The sequence below is a fragment of the Dipodomys spectabilis genome, unplaced genomic scaffold, assembly GCF_019054845.1.
Source record: "Dipodomys spectabilis isolate Male_0828 unplaced genomic scaffold, ASM1905484v1 ptg000129l, whole genome shotgun sequence".
NCBI lineage: Eukaryota > Metazoa > Chordata > Mammalia > Rodentia > Heteromyidae > Dipodomys > Dipodomys spectabilis.
The window spans coordinates 1469354-1486894 of record NW_024870806.1 but is presented as its reverse complement, the minus strand read 5'-3'; the positions used below and the strand labels follow the sequence as shown (position 1 = coordinate 1486894).

The following is a 17541-nucleotide window of genomic DNA, read 5'->3' as shown; positions in this document are numbered from 1 at the left end:
ACGCACGCATGTGTTTGATTGTGCGGTGCCGCACTCACTCACACACACACACACACACACACACACATTTATTCAAATTACCTTCATATCAGTGTTCTGCATTAATTTCTTTGTTAATGATATTATATGGGTAAAATAGAGGAAATAAACTCTTCCATCTCAGAGCATTTTATATGTTTTTTATTGTAATAATACTGTGCAGAGGGGTCACATTTACATGAACAAGGAAACTAGTATATTTCCTAACAATCATTGTTAACTCCTCCTTTGTATTTCCCCTACCATCCCTTCCCTCCCACCTCCACAAGTACACTCCCCTCACCCTTCCTTCCTACGCCTAAATTGTAAAGTTCATTTTTCAACATAGTGTCTTGTGCATCTCATTGTTACAATGGGTCAACCTGTATCCCTATTTGAGCATTTTTTCCCTTCCCCTCCCCAAATTAGAGAAGCATACATACAAGATATAAGTGCACCAACTTCAAATACAGAGAAAACAGGGGTTATAGCATGGGGAGAAACATACAAAAAAACAAAAAAAAATGACATCGCACATTATAAGTACGTTAGAAACAATAGCAAGAAACAAAAAAATCCACTTGTATCCCTATCTTGGGGTTCAATTTCTTTAACATCATCTTATCTGGATATATGCACTGGATATATCTTTTCAACTTTTCTGCTTATCCAAGACATATATTCATTATTGAAAATAAGGGAAATCATGGGACCTATATTTATTTGGACTTGGCTTACTTTACACAATAATTTTTTTTCCAAGTCTTTCCATTTCCTATCAAATTGGGAGATGTCATTCTTTCTGATGGAGACATAGAATTCCATTGTTTATATATACCACATTTTCTTGATCCATTCATCTAATGGGGCATCTGGGTTGATTCCATATCTTAGCTATCGTAAATAATGTTGCAATAACCATAGTTGTGCTGGTAGTTTTAGTATGGTCTTGTTTATGATCATTTGGGTAAATCCCCAGAAGTGGGATTACTGTGTCATAGAGGAGTTTATGTGGAGTCTTTTGAGGAAACTCCATACTACTTTCCAAAGTAGTTGAATAAGTTTACACTCCCACCAAGAATGCAATACGGTTCCCTTGTGGCCACATACCTTTCAGCATCTGTTGTAAAAAATATGGAACGCTCCACGAATTTTCATGTCATCCTTGCGCCTGGGGTGTGCTAATCTTCTCTGTATTGTTCCAATGTTAGTGTATGTGGTGCTAAATTGAGCATAAAACATTTTTTATATATAAAGTATAATTTTCATTGATTTTATTAAACTAGACAATTCAACAAAAAGTAAGTTCAAAAGAATTGTTGTGAAATTTTAGAATCATGTATTTCTTACATAAGCACACATTTAAGAATAAAATCAAGATAGACATGCCAAAAACAAAATAATTCTGGATATTTATTGTTCAAGAGATGTGTAGGAGGAGAAATTCAATTATTCTATACAAGGCATCTGTCAAAATGAACATTGCAGAAAGTGTTAAGGTTTGTTAAAAGTTTTAATGTTTTAAATATGCTTACTTTGGGGATTTTGCTTATATATGCCAAAAAATAGGACTATTTGGCAAGTATAAAACTTTTCTATAAAGTATTTAAGATTTATGGTAGCAGACATTAAGCATTAAGTATGTACATTTCAGAGTTTATGGAAACTTTATTAATGAGGAGTTGCAAAGTCTTTGTGTAAAGAAGCAGAGTGAAGAGTTAAGACTTTAACTACACAGTTTCTGTTAAAACTTTAGGGATTCCTTACTTTATTTGTTAGCAAGGAATAAATGATGATATAAGCCATAATGTACACATGTATGTTACTATTCACACACATACATATACACATGTATACATGCACACATGGAGAAAGACACATAATTACAGCCAACATAAGTTTCACCAGTTATTGAATATGCCTAAACGGAATACTTGGAACAATATGTGTTGAAGATGTATTTGTCTCTAAGAGTTCTTTTACCACTCCTCTTATCTCTTAAAACTGGTAGTTTTAGAGAGATTTGACTTACAAAATGCTGTACAAGTGATAGCAAGTCAATTGGGTATAAGTCATATGGTGTCTCCCTTCTTCTCACGGAATTCATAGTCTTGTAGACACTCTCAACACCCAAAGTAGCAAGAGAATAGCCTGGTAAAGAGTAAAGTTATAAGGCTTTAAATTGCATCTTTACTTGAGCTCTTTTTCCAACAGCCAGCATGAATTCCTAGGCAGATGAGTGAATCCTCAGAAAACTGGACTCTACATATACATTTAACTCCACTCATGATAATCAGTGGACAGAACAGATAATGAATAATCCAGAAGAGAGCTCCCAAAAAGCTCTACAAACACTAATGGTAAACATGGTAAATGAAAAGATTGAAAACCTGCAATGGACTCTGCGTGATCATGATAGGGAGAGAGAGGAGGCAAACCAAAGATCAAAACAGGAAGCTCATGGGCGTGAGGAAGCTACTCAAAGATACATAAAGGAATTGCCTGAGCAGTTTGACTACACTCAAAAAGAAATAAAGGAATTGTGTGAGCAGGCTGAGATCAATCAAAGAGAACTACAGGAATTGCATGAACGTGAGGAAGCTAATCAAAGAGTAATACAGAAAATGAGAGCGGGATGAGAATAGACAGAGATCACTAGAGGCATTCATGCAATCCATAAACAGAGAGCTGAAAGAAGTCAGGGAGTCCACAAAGGGAATGCTGAATGGATCCCAACAGAAGAAATGGGAGTCCAAGGAAACCATAACTAATCAACTAAGTGATTTGAGAATAAACACTGAACACTAAATTAAGGAAGTAAAGAATTTCATACAAGATCTAAAACAAAGATCCAACAAAGAATTTGAAGCCATAAAAGCCCAACAACTATAAGGAAATAAAAAAAAGTAGAAAGTCTGGATAGTGGGATAGACCATGCAGAAGACTGAATCCTGAGGATAGAAGACAGCCTAGATATTATAGAGAAAGAACATACAACCATCCAAGACAAATCCAAGAAATATGATAGATCTATTCAACATTCAACCCTTGGAAGACACCATTACAAGGCCTAATCTGAGGAAAATGTGTGTAGAGGAGCACCTAGAGCCAGAAGTCAATGGTCTAGGAAATTTGTTTAACAAGATCCTAGGAGACAACATCCCAAACATGCAAAAAGATAGGCCTATTCAGATACAAGAAGCTTTTAGAACTCCCAATAGACCAGACCAGAACAGGATATCCCATTGCCACATTATAATATGCACAGGATCAATTCAGACCCAGGAAAAGATCCTTAAAGTTGTCATGGAGAAAAGATCAATCACCTGTAAAGGGAAACCAATTAGAATCACCTCAGATTTCTCAGCAGAGACAAACAAAGCAAGAAGAGCCTAGAATGATGTAAGCCATGCCGTAAAGACAAACACAAGTCAACCAAGAATAATTTACCAAGCTATACTCTCCTTAATAATCGGAGGTCAAATAAAACACTTCCATGGCAAAGAAAAATTGAAACTATATATCTCTACCAAACCAGCCCTACAAAAGAATCTTAAAGATGTCCTACACAGAGAAAACCAGCAAGACCACAATAAAGGCCAAGAAACAGCACCCAAACTGAGAATCCAAGAACCATAAGAATACAGTTGCGGCAGCCCCTAACAAGTTGGATAAAATGGCAGGAACTCCCAAATACCTCTGAGTTCTATCTCTCAACATTAACGGACTTAATTCTCCAATTAAGCAACAAAGTTTGTCTACTTGGATTAAAAAGCAAGATCCTTCTATCTACTGCCTTCAGGATTTACATCTTGGCCAAAAAACAAACATTTTCAATTATAAAGGCTAGAACAAAATCTACCAAGCAAATGGTCCCCATAAACAAGAAGGAGTTGCAATCCTAATATCAGATAAAATAGACTTTTAATTAAAATTAGTGAAAAGTTCGGGACATACTAATTAAGGGATTACCCCTTCAGGAGGATATTACAATTCGAAATATCTATTTGCCAAACAATGGAGCACCCAAATTTATCCAAGAAACACTATTTTCCCTCAAATCCCACATAGATCTAAAGACATTAATTGTTGGGGACTTTAACACAGAACTTTCCCCACTAGATAGCTGAATTTCGCAAAAACTCAATAGAGAAACCGCCGATATAAAAAACTGCATAAACCAAGTAGATTTAACAGACATCTACTGAATATTTCACCCAGCAGCATTAGACAATACGTTTTTCTCCACAGCACATGGAACATTTTCCAAAATAGACCACATTTTAGGCCACAAAGCAAACTTGTCCAAATTCAGAAACATTGAAGTTATACCTTGCATTCTCTCAGACCACAAGGGAATAAAATTAGAACTCAACACCAAATGCCACCAAAAAAGTCATGTAATACATGGATCCTGAACAACACACTACTGAATCACGAGTGGGTCATGGAAGAGATTAGAAAGGAAATTCAAATGTTCATGATATTCAACAAAAATGAACACACCAATTTGCTGTGTCGGCTGGGACACAGCAAACACAGTATTCAAAGGCAAGTTTATACCTCTGCGTTCCTACATCAACAAATTGGAGAGATGTGAAACCAATTTAATGAGACATCCAAGCCTCCTTGAAAAAGAGCAGCAAGATAAACACAATCCAGTAGATGCAAATAAATAATTAAAATTAAATCATAATTAAATGAATTGGAATGTAAAAAAAAAAATAGAAAGAATCAAGAAACCAAAGAGTTGAGTCTTCAAAACATTTAACAAAATTGACAGACGTTTAGCAAACTTATCAGAAAAAGAAGAGAACACACCCAAATAAACTCAGAGATAAGAATGGAAATATCAGAGAAACAACTAAGATTCAGAACATTATAAGGGAATGCTTCTAAAACCTTTAAACTAATAAGTTTGAGAACTTGGCAGAAATGGACCTTATCCTAGCAAATACTGACATGCCGAAACTAAGCCAAGATGAGTCAAACTATCTTAAAAGGCCTATACCAAGCATTGAAATAGAACCAGCAATAAGAGCCCTCCCATGTAAGAAAAGCCCAGGACCAAATGGTTTTACAGCAGAATTCTATAAGGCCTTCAAAGCAGAGATCACACCAATACTCCTCCAACTCTTCAATGAAACTGAAAGAGAAAGTTCACTAATGAACTCATTCTATGAGGCCATCATAACACACATCCCAAAACCATGAAGGGCCTCATCAAGGAAAGAGAACTATAGACCCATTTCATTTATGAACATTGATGCAAAGTTTCTCAACAAAATTTTGGCCACTTGACTTCAACAATTCGTCCAAAAAATCATACATCAGGGTCAAACAGGATTCCTTTCAGGGATGCAAAGCTGGTTTAATATATGCAAATCAATTAATATAATTCATCACATCAACAGCAGCAAGGATAAGAACCACACGGTCGTCTCAATAGATGCAGAAAAAGCATTCGACAAGATCCAAAACTCCTTTATTATGAAGGTTCTGGAAAAATTAGGAATCCATGGAACATTCCTCAATACAATAAAGGCTGTATATGACAAACCTATAGCCATCATTTTACTTAATGGTGAAATACTAAAGCTATTTCCTCTTACTCAGGAATGAGACAAGGATGCCCACTCTCTCCACTTCTCTTCAATCTAGTATTTGAATGACTAACTACAACAATAAGACAAGGTGAAAATATAAAAGGGATCCAAATAGGGAAGGAAGAAGTAAAACTCTCGCTCTTTGCAGATGAAATGTTCTTGTAATTAAAGAATCGCACAGAGTCCACTCCAAAATTACTCAAGCTGATTCAAAACTTTGGCAAAGTAGCAGGGTGTAAAATTAATCCTCAAAAATCAATAGCTTTTCTGTATGCCAACAATAAGAAAAGTGTGGCTGAAATTAGGAAAGCAACTCCATTCGTAATAGCTCCACAAAAAATAAAATACCTAGGAATTAGCCAAAGAAGTGAAGGGTATCTATGATGAAAAGTTTAAAAAACTGAAAAAAGAAATCAAAACTGAACTTAGAGAGTGGCAAAAACTCCCATGCTTCTGGATTGGAAAGATCAACATCGTGAAAATGGCAATATTTCCGAAGACTATCTACAAATTCAAGGTGATTCCTATCAATATTCCAACCTCATTCTTCAAGGAAATAGAACAGGCAATCAAAAAATTCACATGGAACAATAAAAGACCCTGAATAGCAAAAAATGATCCTTAACAGAAAGAACAGTGCTGGAAGAATATCAATACAAATTCAAATTCAACTACATATCCATAGTAATCAAAACAGCTTGATACTGGCACAAGAAAGACCTCAGGACCAATGGAATAGAATTGAAAACCCAGAAATGAACCTACAGAACTATAGCCATCTAATCTTCGATAAGGGAGCTAAACAATAGAATGGAAGAAAGACAGCTTCTTCAGTAATTGGTGCTGGCAAAATTGGTAAACAACTTGTAGAACACTAAAGCAAGATACATATGTATCACCCTGAACCAGGATCAACTCCAAATGGATCAAAGACCTCAGAGTCAAAGCAGACACTCTGAAAACATTACAGGATGGAATAGGAGAAACCCTAAGTCTTGTTGGCACAGGCTGAAATTTTCTTAGTAGAGACCTGGAAACACAACAAATCAAAGAAAAGTTGGACAAATGGGATTGCATAAAATTGCAGAGCTTCTGCATGGCAAAGGACATAGCTAGCAAGATTAATAGAAAGCCTACGGATTCAGAGAAGGTCTTCACTAGCCATAAAATGGACAAGGGTCTCTTATCTAAAATATACCTGTAACTCAAAAATTAAATCCCCCCAAAAAAATCTTCAAAGAAGATAAATAAGTGGGCTAAAGACTTAAAGAGAATGTTCTCTAAAGAAGAAAGAAGGATGGCCAGTAGACAAATGAAGAAATGCTCAACCTCCCTAGTCATACAAGAAATATAAATCAAAACAACATTGAGATACCACGTCATGCCAGTTAGAATAGCAAAATTCAAGAACTCTAATAACAACAGATGCTGGAGGGGATGTGGAAAGAAAGGAACATTAATGTATTGTTGATGGGAGTCTAAACTTGTTCAGCCAGTTTGGAATTAATTATTGAGGTTCCTCAAAAGTCTTCACATAGAGCTCCCCTATGACCCACCAATCCCACTTTGGGTATTTACCCAAATGTTCACAAACAAGACCACACTAGAGCTTCTAGCACAACTATGTTTATTGCATCATTATTTACCATAGCTAATATATGGAATCAACCCAGATGACCCTTAGTAGATGAGTAGATCACGAAAATGTGGTAAATGTACACACTGGAATTCTATGTCTCCATCAGAAAGAATGACATTGCTCCATTTGTTAGGAAATGGAAAGATTAGGAAAAAAAATATATTAAGTGATGTAAGCCAGGCCCAAAGAAACATTAAGTGCCATGTTTTCCCTTATTTGCAGTAACTAGTATATGTCTGAGACAAACAGAAACTGTCAGACAAGTTGATGTTAGGGAAATGAAACCTAAGATATATATTCAATTGTTTATTTTTCCTGTAATGCGATTGTTTCTAACACATTTATAAGATTATTTCTTTTTTGCTTTGCATGTCCCTCCCCCACTGTAAAAAACCCTGCTTTCACTGTACTTGATGTTGTTATAATTTGTGAAGGGGAAGGGAAAAAGCAAATCGTTTAAATAATAGGGATACAGTTTGACCATTACAACAATGAGATGTACAAGTCATTATGTAGAAAACAAACATTAAATTTTGGTGGGGGGGGGAGGATTGGTTGGGGAGTGGGGAGAGGACAGGAAGTTATGGGAAGGGGAAACAAAGCAGGAAGCTACCATGCTTGATAAGAAATATAGTCATTATCTTGCCCATGTAATTGAAACCCCTTTGTACAGTACTTTCACAACAACAGCAAAACAATAAATTTAAATATGGAATCAAATTAGTTCCAATAATGCATTGCATTAAGGTATTTATAAATAACTGAGAAACTTAAAGGTGCATAAGACTTTTTTTTATTGGAAATGAAGGGATATTGGAATTTGGTTCTCTACATTTTAAGCAATTTGCATAAAAGAATAGGCAAAATAAAATTTACATTTTCAGCAGACTTGACACGCTAAATTTTGTATATTGAAAGGGAAACAAGCCTCAACAATATGCCAATTCTCTTCTTATTAATCTCTAAAGGTTTATGCTTCTGGTCTCTGAATATTAAAACTTCAAAAAATTTATGTTTAGCTAGTTGTGCAGAGGGGTTTTGCTTCATCATGTCAGTGTTGAATAGAGTGTATGTGCATTTCAATATACAGTGCATCTGGATTATTGTCAAACTTCACATTTTTCTTCCTTCCCTTACCCCAACCCCACCAATCCCTTCATGTTTCCTACTTATATTCTGACGTGTACATTGAATGTTATGAATGTATTAGTCCACCATTTCCCTCTCCATTCTTCTACTCTATTCCCTTTTAGCCCAGATCCCCTTTTAAGACTTGTTTCAAATTCATGGTATTTTGTTATATATCTCTACTTTGGCATTTGGCTATGGGCTTGCCACATCCTCTCTTCCAGGTTTGACCTACATAAATGAGTATATTTCTCCACAAAACTAATCTCAGAATGGCTAAGATAGATCTCCTTTACTATTCACCTTCTGTCCTAAATTTAGAATTGGACTTTCAGGGCCATCCAATAGAGCATTTTTATTCTCTACACACTGAAGTTGGAAGGGAAATAATTTCCATGCTCTTAGCATTATGTTATCTATCATGAATTCCCATCGCTTATCATTTCAGAAGTCTAAATTTAAAGAAATATTTTCTGAATTATATTCACACAGTATAAGTGAATATCAAGGGTAATTTACCTAGTATTGGAAGTTTAGGGACGATCTTCAATTTCTGATGATAGAAGCAGGAATCAGTTTTAATTTTCAGTTTACACTATGTAGTGAGCCCTGTAGTCTTCTAAATTTTCGATAAATTTCAAATTACTTTCTGTTAATAATTTAAAAAGTTTTATTTCAGTATTTGAAATGCTGCTCCAATTATTTTAAAAGTTTCACAATAAGTTAGACTGAAATTTTTCCTCCCATTTTCCCCACTAGTTCAGGTTAAGTCTCCTTTCACTTTATTTTTTTTGAAACCAAGGGATGAGGGTAAACAGAGTGATGATCATTACTCAGATATCTCCTTCTTCTTCTGTTTCTGCTTTTCTTATTGAGAGGAAGACTGGAGCAGGGAACAAGATTGATGCTTGACTTCACCATACAAGGGAGCATTCCTGGCATGTCAATTATTGTTTCTCAGAATCACTTAAATTGCTTCCTCTTGCCTTCTCTCTGACAGTAACCTAACTGTGGCTTCCTTGGTGCAGAAGGAAGCACACTTACAGGTTATTACCCGTAAACTGGTATTTTATATCTCAGCTTACTAATACCAAACATAATAGCTTTGGCTACATAAATGCAAAGGTACTGATTGTCCAACAAAACCTAAGTGAGGAGTAGACAATTCTACTCAGCTACCTGGTCCTCTCGTATCCTCCCTTCCACTCCCCTCCCCTCATTTAACCTCCCTTCCTTTCTTCTTTCTTTGTGTCTCTTTCCTGCATATTCATCTCTAACTTTTCTCTTTTTCTCTTCCAGTAGCAAGTGATTAGGTTTATCAGACAACACATAAATAATTGAACAAATGTTTTTTTCTCCTCTTTTTGTGATTTTTTTTATTCTTAAGAAGTGAGTTCTAGCACAGCACCAGTGGCTTACACCTAGATAGTTGGTAGGTTCAAATTTGACAATTGCAATTCGAAGCTATTCCAAGTAGATAAACCTAAGAGATTCTTTTCTCCACTTGTGGTAAATGGAAGAAGTGAAGGTGTGGCTCAGGTGGTGTAGAGCAAACATTGAGAATTAAAGCCCAGATAGAGGTCAAGGCCAGGAGTTCAAACCCCAGTACCAGAACAATATTTTTTTTAAGAAATGGGTCCTTTGTCTTTGAAAAGGGATATTTCTCCAAAAATTCATACCCAGGAAAATTTTCAAGGTCCAAGACTCTTTTTAAGGCTCTTTCACATCTTAAACTAATTCCTCTAATTGATTTATATTATTTAAAATGGGAGTCACACTTCATACTAAAAAGTATGCACATTACTGAACAGTTCTTACCATTTTTAATGTAAAGGAAGCATGAGAGAAGAATTCACCTCATTTGGGTGAGTTAGGTTTGACTCACTGACAGACTTTTGCAAGTAAATGAGGGTCTGTTTACATGTAAAGAAGTTTACATAGATGGGTTTCTAGGAGAGAGAACAAGCTACCTTTTTCCAAGTTTGAATCAGATTAAGTTTATTCCTGATATGGTAAAGAGAAGCTCATCTCATACAACACTATACAGACAGTAATTTCAAAAATATTAAAAACCCATGTCTATGTTTTTGAACAGCTAATTTGTCACAAACAAAAAACAGTTTACTGAGCCAAGAAAATATAAGTTAGAGCAATAGGAACTATGTTAAATATAGTTAATGGTTGAGTGATATGTGTAAAAGAGTTCTGTAATCGCAACTAAACTATAAATTTTTTCATCATGTCCCTAAAAAGAATCTCTAAGATAGGCCTTGCTAAATATGTCATAGAGGGTTGTGTTTATGCAATTGTCAGGTTTGTTTAGGGTCCATTATCTTCCACTGTCGCTTGGGTTGCAAACTGCTCACACCACATGCATTTTCTGGAAACGCATGCTGTCTTGCTAGGCACCTAAGGTATTTTTGTGCAACTGTGAATAGTTATTGTTTTTCTTCTTGTAATTATACCTGTCAGTGTGAAGCCCTTTCATGATAAGAATAATAATTTCTGTACCTTTTGTTCCACTAACAAATCTCAGATATAAGTATAGTCGGGTGCCCGTGGCTCATGCCTATAATCCTAGCTATTCAGGAGGCTGAGATCTGAGGATCATAGTTCAATGCCAGCTCAGGCAGGAAAATCCATGAGAGTCTTATCGCCAATAAACTACCAGGAAACTGGAAATAGCGCTACGTCTCAAGCGGTAGAGCTCTTGCCTTGATCTGAAGAGTACTTGGACAGCACCTAAGCCCAGAGTTCAAGCCCCACGACTGACCAAAAAAAAGTATCTATCTATCTATCTATCTATCTATCTATCTATCTATCTATCTATCTATCTATCTATCTATCTATCTATCTATCTATCTATCTATCTATCTATCTATCTATCTGTCTATCTGTCTATCTGTCTATCTGTCTATCTATCTATCTATCTATCTATCTATCTATCTATCTATCTATCTATCTATCTGTCTGTCTGTCTGTCTGTCTGTCTGCCTGTCAGTCTGTCTGTCTGTCTGTCTATGTGTCTATGATGAGATGAATTACATTTAGATATAAATCAATATTTGTGATAATCATTTAAAATATAAGTAAATATATGATGTATTTATAATATATACATATATTTACATATATAAGATCATATATCTGTATGTTGATAAATATACTTTTAATATATATCCAAAGAGTACATCTGAAGATTTTGGGGAAAATGTAGAGTGTCTAAAGGCTTACTACTGACCCACCATACTTTCAATCATTTTATCCACTTATTACAATGTCTGGAGTACTAAGACTGAATGATTATGAAACAGAGTTGTTGTTTTATTCCTTATGATTTTGGATTAGAAACATCTACTTACTTGGTATAAAACCTACCGAAATGTGATCTTGAAATCACACTCCACAAACTGGACATATACATCAATTTAGCAACTTACAGGTCTCAAACTTTCATTTGAATCCTGTATCTCACATACACTCAGTTTCCTTTGAGTCAGCTGCATGAACAAACATGCCTAGATTTTCATGCTCACATACATCCCCATACTCACATGACATACTAAAGATAACATTGTAATAAAAATAATATATATATATATATATATACTGAAAAAGAAAACCTTTGCAAATGTAATTATATTTTATATTTAAATAAAATGCATTATTGAAATACTGATGAAAGAGCAGATGAGAGATGTTTCTTTTTTTAAATTTTTTATTGTGAAAATGCTGTATAGAGGGGTTACACTTAGATGGGCAAGATAATGAATATATTTCTTATCAAGCATTGTAGCCTCCTCCTTTGTTTCCCCTTCTCATCCCTTCCCACCTATCCCCACCCCTCACCCAGTCCTCCCCACCCTGCACCAATGTTGTAAAGTTCGTTTTCAACATGACAACTTGTTGCAACATTGTTGCAACGGGTCCACCTGTATCCTTATAGTAGAGCGTCTGTCTAAAGAGCATGTTTCTTATTCCAAACATCATTATTTCCATCCTTCCTTCTTCCACATAAAAAAGCATAAATAACTACAGAATTAACTACATGTTTCTTAATCACTCATTGAAGAGAGAAACTGTAACATATATATATATGTATATATATATATACACACACACACAATGATATACTATTTAGCCACACATAATTATGAAATCATATCATCTTCAAGAAAAGAGAATTGGAAACCTTCATATTAAAGCAATTAGCGATACTGTGAAAAACAAATATTAGATTTCTCATATGCAGACTCTAGACCCAGAAAATAAAATGAATGACCCACGTGTAAAGATGGAACAGATTAAGTTTGGAAAAAAGTAAGAGATGAGATGAAGAGAAATATTGTGGAGTAAATATGTTCAAATATTTCATGTTAGTATGGTGACATAATAAAATACAAGTATAAAAATAGGATAATAAAATTAATAAAAGGAATAAAATTTAACAAGCTACATTATGTGGACATATGTGTATAACACAATAAAATACTTTTGTGAAATTATTTGCTAATAAAAAGTAAAATTCATTCCAGTTGTTATAGATTCATATGTTAGTTTCCATTTTTAGCTTAGATATTTCCCTGATAAAGTAAAAGGAGAAATAGGTTTTGCTCATTTAGAAGGACAATCTTGTCCAATTAGCATTAAAGTATTCTAGATAATTACTGTCAATGTGAAATTGTTCAAATTATTATATTAGAATATTTCCAATTGACTCTTCAAAATATTATCCTATAGGTATATACTTTTTGTTATTTATAGAATATTTTTCTACTCAATTACTATATACCATCTTCTGAATGCGGTTTGGTATATGTAACTAGAGTATATTATACCTGACCAGGAAATCAATTAGTCAAACAGTTTTTATCAAAAATTCCTGTAACGAAATAAAGAGGTAAATCTCAATTATGTATATTTGAAGACAATACTTGCTTAGTCCTCTTCTCACATCCTTCATTCCCTTCTTGAGAATAATACACATTGTAAGGGAATGCTTAACATGTTTTAGAGAAATAAGTTGAATTTAGTCGAATGAGTTACTCTATCCTGCATTTTGGTTTACTTTATATCCAGAAGAGCTCAATTCTTACCTTATGATTTTCCTTAGAGTCTATATTCTGGTTTAACCTCTGATGGGTGACAGATAAAGGTATAAACATTTTTAAAAAGTGGCTAAATTTAGGCTGAGGAATGTAGGTACAACTTTACTCATGCAATAGGCCTCATCAGTCATGAGACCATGATATCAAAATGTTAACCTATGCTTCCTGAAATCATGCTTATGAGATTTTGTGTATTAAAAACAGTGGTAATTAGCATTTGTTTTGTAAACAACAAGATTTCATGGGTTAGGAACTGAAGTGAGATATTAAACCCAGAACAAATATTAAGGAGGCATCCAAAATTAGTTACCAAGACATAAATCATTTAACACAATGTTTAAAAAATGCAAGACAAAGGATATAATTTTTGAAAAAAGCCAACATATAAAATAAATACAAAATCAGTATGACTGATTTTTCTTTTTATTCCAGTTGCAATACGGATTGCATGATGACTTTTCTAGTTATATGTTTAGTTAGGTCTTGATATTTAGTTGGAGAAGTTATGTTCTTTCATATATTCATTTGTCAGATCAAAGAGGAACTGAATTCCATGCCAGAGTCAACATCCATAATAATGTTACAGTTGTATTCTACTACTTTGCCACAGTTTCAAATCAGCTCGAGTAACTTGGGTCTTCTTTGTCTCTAATTAATTAGGTATACAATTTAGTCAGTACTAGATTTTGACCAACATTTATTAAAATATTATTTTCCAGAAACTACTACTCTTCTCTCTTTTCATGAGATTTTTAATTTCATTTATATAATGTGCTAGTTTTCCTTTAGATAATCCACATTCAATCTTCTAAAAACAGTATAATTTGGAGTATTTTTAAATTATGTACACTCATGTACACTGCTCAGATTCTATTATTTGCACATTTTGTTCTTGTTAAGTCAGTAGTATTTAGCTCTCATTATGGATATTTTGGAATTACTAATTGCATTTTTTCTTTTAAATATGTGCAGATCTTACTTTATATACAGCTTCATTTGTTTTAAACAATTTGATCCATTCAAGGGATTTTCTATATTAGGTTGATCCAGATGAATTTAATTACATATTAACACAACCTTATTTCTGAGAGACAGTTATAGCTCTACTTAAATTATGTTTGAAGGTTTTGTAATTTAAAAAATAAACTGGGCACAACATGTTTTTGTTCTGGGGAAGTTCCAATTTGTTTGTTGTTTTTCCAGCTGTGATGACTTCAACATATGTGTGCATTTTATTTCAATTGTTTTGTGCCTATATTTTGTTTTATATAACAGAAAATACAAAAAAAAGAATCAGTGATTTAGAACTTTTCCAAATAGAATTCTAAGAGAGACACTGCAAGTTTTGTGACAACTGGGAAAAGGGACATCTTCTGAGTGCAGGGGTTAGCAGAATAAGAGAGACATTGTTTGATGAGATTTGAATTCTGCCACTTCCTGCCTCAATATTTCCAATGGTATTACTTCAACGTATTTAGTGGAAAGAAAATAATTTTGTCTGTATGAATTCACAATTTTTGGTTTAATTGAGCCACACTACATATTCATATGTGATTTTACCTCTAAAATCTTTTCTCCTTAGTTTAAAACCACAGATGTGAATTTATAATGTAAAATAGCACCTAGAATTTATATGAAATGATCCAAACTATTTAGAATGTAATGATTATAGTGTGTGTGATAGTATGTAATAATTCCTTTGGGGGAAAGTCAATTACAGTGGATTTTTGTGAAATACTGAGTAATAGAATTATATTTGGTTCTATAAAAAAATTCAGGGTTATGGGCTGGGAAGTTGGCTCAGTGGTAGAGTGCTTGCCTTGCATGCCTGAGACCCTGGTTTCGACTCCTCAGCACCACATAAGCAAAAAGTAAAAAGCCGGAAGTGGCGAAGGTGGCTCAAGTGGTATGGCACTAGCCTTGAGCTGAAGAGCTGAGGGACAGTGTTCAGTCCCAGAGTTTAGGCCCCATGACCGGATCAAAAACAAACAAACAAAAAATTCACGGTTACATCTAAAAATTACTCAGTTATAAGCTAATTCTGAAAAAAAATAAGATTGTTTACTGGAAAAAGCTAGAAGTTTCAATAAGCTTGTTTTTTAAAAATTCACCTGGATCTGGACTTTGGTGGTTCATGCCTGTAATCCTCGCTACACAGGAGTATGAGATCTGAGCATCGTTGTTGAAAGCCAGCCTGGGCAGAAAAGTCTGTGAGACTCTTATCTCCAATAATCTGCCTTAAAACCAGAAATGGCACTGTGGCTCAAATGGTACAGTGGTAGCCTTGAGCTGAAGAGCTGAGGGACAGTGCCCAGGCCCAGAGATCAAGGCCCACAACCAACAAAAAAAAATTGACACGGAGTTTTACTATATTATTTCATGATTTTTTATTAGTGGTTGTTCAGTGAAAATGTCATTGGTTTTTATATTTCTGATGGCATAAAATGAGCCTACTATTGTCTTAAATTAATAAAAAAAAATCTTATTCTATGACTGCACAAATTTTGTGGGTAATGGTTAAAACCAGTTGCCTTTTTGAAATAAAATATTTATATCACCCCCCCCCAAAAAGAGGAACAAAATAAAATATATGCCAGAAACTTACTGTGTAAATCTTCATGGACTAATAGTTTGTCAGTTTGTTTTAACTTTTAATCAAAAATTAAAGTAATACTGGATAATATGGACCCATTTAAATTTCTTCATCCTTGTCATTTAAGATTCACTTTAAAAAGAAGTTCAACAGGTGAGTGTTTTTTCCTTAGTTTTCCAAAGAAATGATTATTTCACCATTATAATGTATAGCACAATATACCCAGAGAGCATTTCTTAAGGAAAAAGAATTTTTCCCATTCTTTGGTTTGCTTCAGTCTGTATTTAAACTGCATACCACAACTTACCCACCCTATTGTCTGGCTTTTCATTTGAAACATGTCAAAAGTTTTCCTTCCCTGCTGTGTCAGCCAGCAAAGTTTTACAAAACAGTGTGCTTTCATTCATTGTGTTTTCCAAAATATGTCTCACAAATGCCAACAATGAAACACAATCTGAAACAGCTGTGGACTTTTCCACTTATAGAGGAAAAATCACTTTCCGTACTCCTTAGAAACAGCTGTTTACAGGCATTAATTGCTCTGTCAGTTCCATGCTTTAGAACAGCTGCATTTGACAATGGCGTACATGTTAATTTGTTTACCACATCTGGTTTGTTTTCATGAGGGACTGTGTTCATGGAAGATGGTAATAGATGAGTTTTGCGATTATGTAGTTTAATAAGGCTCTGAGTTGTGGATATAGAACATCCATTTCAGTGACTAAATATTTAAATTAAATTCCATAAAGTATATTCCTTCAATTTTCTGGGTAAAGTGTTCTACAATCTAGGTATTTTTAAAGAAATATCATATGTTGTTTCCTTGGTGAAACATAATTGGAGGACTTAAAATTTTATATACCATGGCCATCTTAAATGAGGTAGATATACTTGGATTGGCATGCAAAACTTTTGGTAAGTAAGGTAAGTGCTCTACCACTGAGCCACCTTCCCAGCCCTTCATGCATGCAAAACTTTTGGGACAGTATTAATGTTTGAATCTTGGATAGGATTTGATTGGGAATTGTGGCACACTTTCATAGTATAAGAAGAAAAACGAAAGGCCATACTAATATTTTTTTGGGGGGTCCGGTTGTGGGGCCTGAACTCTGGGCCTGGGTGTTGTCGCTCAGCTATTCAGCTCAAGGTTAGCGCTCTACCACTTGGGCCACAGCGCCACTTCTGGCTTTTTTCTTTTTGTTTATGTAGTGCTGAGGAATCTAACCAAGGGCCTCATGCATGCAAGGCAAGGACTCCACAACTAAGCCACTTTCCCAGCCCCATTAATACTTTTCTCTGCTACATTGTTGTATTAGTTTATTCAAACACACACAACACACATACAAACACACAGATACACACATTTGTAGTATAAAGACCCACCCCATCTGCAAGAAAATATTTTAATAGGAATTCCATAAAATATTTAGTCTGCTGAGTTCTGATTAG

General features: G+C 34.6%; 1 non-coding gene across 1 annotated transcript; it reads right to left on the bottom strand.

Moving 5' to 3' along the window:
- Positions 1 to 1146: 1146 nt before the first annotated feature.
- LOC122116245 lies at positions 1147 to 1253 on the bottom strand. Its single transcript, XR_006148929.1, has one exon. It is a non-coding gene; the product is annotated as a U6 spliceosomal RNA (small nuclear RNA).
- Positions 1254 to 17541: the final 16288 nt, after the last annotated feature.